This window comes from Dipodomys spectabilis, unplaced genomic scaffold (genome assembly GCF_019054845.1).
Source record: "Dipodomys spectabilis isolate Male_0828 unplaced genomic scaffold, ASM1905484v1 ptg000154l, whole genome shotgun sequence".
In the NCBI taxonomy this organism is placed as follows: domain Eukaryota; kingdom Metazoa; phylum Chordata; class Mammalia; order Rodentia; family Heteromyidae; genus Dipodomys; species Dipodomys spectabilis.
In genome coordinates, this window is record NW_024870831.1 from 495,845 (window position 1) to 498,011 (window position 2,167).

At 34.8% G+C, this 2,167-nt stretch overlaps 1 non-coding gene across 1 annotated transcript; it reads left to right on the forward strand.

Moving 5' to 3' along the window:
* The first annotated feature begins 1,101 nt into the window (after nt 1–1,101).
* LOC122118509 lies at nt 1,102–1,204 on the forward strand. The gene has a single exon (XR_006149394.1). It is a non-coding gene; the product is annotated as a U6 spliceosomal RNA (small nuclear RNA).
* Nucleotides 1,205–2,167: the final 963 nt, after the last annotated feature.

Below are 2,167 nucleotides of genomic sequence, written 5' to 3' on the forward strand. Positions count from 1 at the left end.
AGCTGAGGGACAGTACCCAAGACCCAGAGTTCAAGCCCCACAACCAACAAAACCAAAGCAAAAAAAAACAAAACATAACAAAACAAAACAATTTTGTAGCCTCAATTCTGTAATAACACTACTTCAGCTTAGGGTTAAGATTTAGGTGTGGACATTTATCAACACTCCTGATTCAGACTCTACTTTATAAAATTTTTAATCAATATTTTGTTTTTAGTTTTGCTCTTTGTACATTCACATGCACCTATGAAATATGGTATGGCCATCCCAATAATATTCTCAAAGTACCTCTCAATCACTACTCACAAAAATTTGTATTATATTACAACAAGGAAAAAATGCTATAAATAAAGAAAACAATAATTAAATATTAATGATTACTAAAATAAAAAAGAAAACAATTACCAGGGTTTTCAGTATTTGAAGTGTACACAGTTGATTTTACTATTTTCTCATATTCTTGTACATTTAAATCTGGTTAAAGCTATGGTAGCTTTTAAATTTACCCACTAAGATTACTATTTGTAGTTCATCTCACCATTTGTATGTGGTTTATATCATTATTTGTTCATCACAAACATATAACGTAAGGGAGCCCTAAAGTTTTAACAGAAACTGTGTACTTAAAATTTTACCTCTTCACTCTTCTTCTTTACACAGTCTTTGCAACTTATCATTAGTAAAGTTTCTATAAACTATGAAATGTACATACTTACTAGTACATGCTACCAGAAAAATTATATACTTTATCGAAAAATTTTATGACCTGCAAACAGTCTTGATTTTGCCATATATAAGCAAATCCCAAAATGAAACATATTTAAAACATTAAAACTTTTAACAAACCTTAACATTTGCTGCAATGATCATTATGACAGGTGCCTTGTGTAGAATAATTGAATTCTTCTTCCTACACATCTCATGAACAACAAATATCTGGAATTATTTTGTTTTTGGCATGTCAATCTTGACTTTATTCTTAAATGTGTGCTTATGTAAGAAATACATGGTTCTAAAATTTCACAATTCTTTTTAACTTATTTGTGTTGAATTGTCTAGTTTAAGAAAATCAATTACACTTTACATATAAAAAAATGTTCTGTGCTCAATTTGGCTGCACATACACTAAAAATGGAACATACAGAGATTAGCATGGTCCCTGCACAAGGATGACATGCAACTTAGTGAATCGCTCCATATTTTTAAAACAACAGATGCTGGAAGGGATGTGGCCAGAAGGGAAGCCTATTGCATTCTTGGTGTGAGTGTACACTTGTTCATCCACTTTGGAAAGCAGTTTGGAGGTTCCTCAAAAGACTCCACATAGAGCTCCCCTATTACACAGCAGTCCCACTTTTGGGCATTCATCTAAATGATCACAAACAAGTCCATACTAAAACAACCACCACAGCAATGTTTATTGTATCATTATTTGCCATAGCTAAGATATGGAACCAACCCTGATGCCCCTCAGTAGAAGAATGGATCAAGAAAACATTCTGTGTGTGTGTGTCTGTGTGTGTGTGTGTGTGTGTGTGTGTGTGTGTGAATGTACACTTACAGAACCACTTTGGAAAGCAGTCTGGTGAGTCCTCAGAAAGCTAAATATTGACGCTCCTTATGGCCCACTCATACCACTTCTAGGCATCTATCCTGAACAACAGGTACCAATATTCAAGGACACATGCACCTCCATGTTTATCACAGCACTGTTCACAGTAGCCAGGATATGAAAACAACCCATATGTCCCACCAGAGATGAATGGATCGAAAAACTGTGGTAACTATACACAACGGAATATTTTCCAGTCACTAGAAAGGACAAAATAATGGCATTAGCAGGGAAATCAATCAACCTACAAGAAATCATGTTGAGTGAGGTAAGCCAAAAGCAAAGAGACAAACAGCACATGGTCTCCGTGATAAGTGGATTTTAAATCCAAAATGTAAGGTGATATGACAAAATTAACAACACTTAAGAAACCAAGGACTTCCACTCATCTGATTGAATCACTACTAAATAACCCCATTCTGCTGATCAAATGTGCACACTGAAGTGAAACCAGGAAGATGACACAGAACTAGAGGGAATCAGGGAAAAACATACAACAGCTGGATCCATCAGCTGCAATGGACATTGACCAAAATGAAATAAGCAACTCACTGT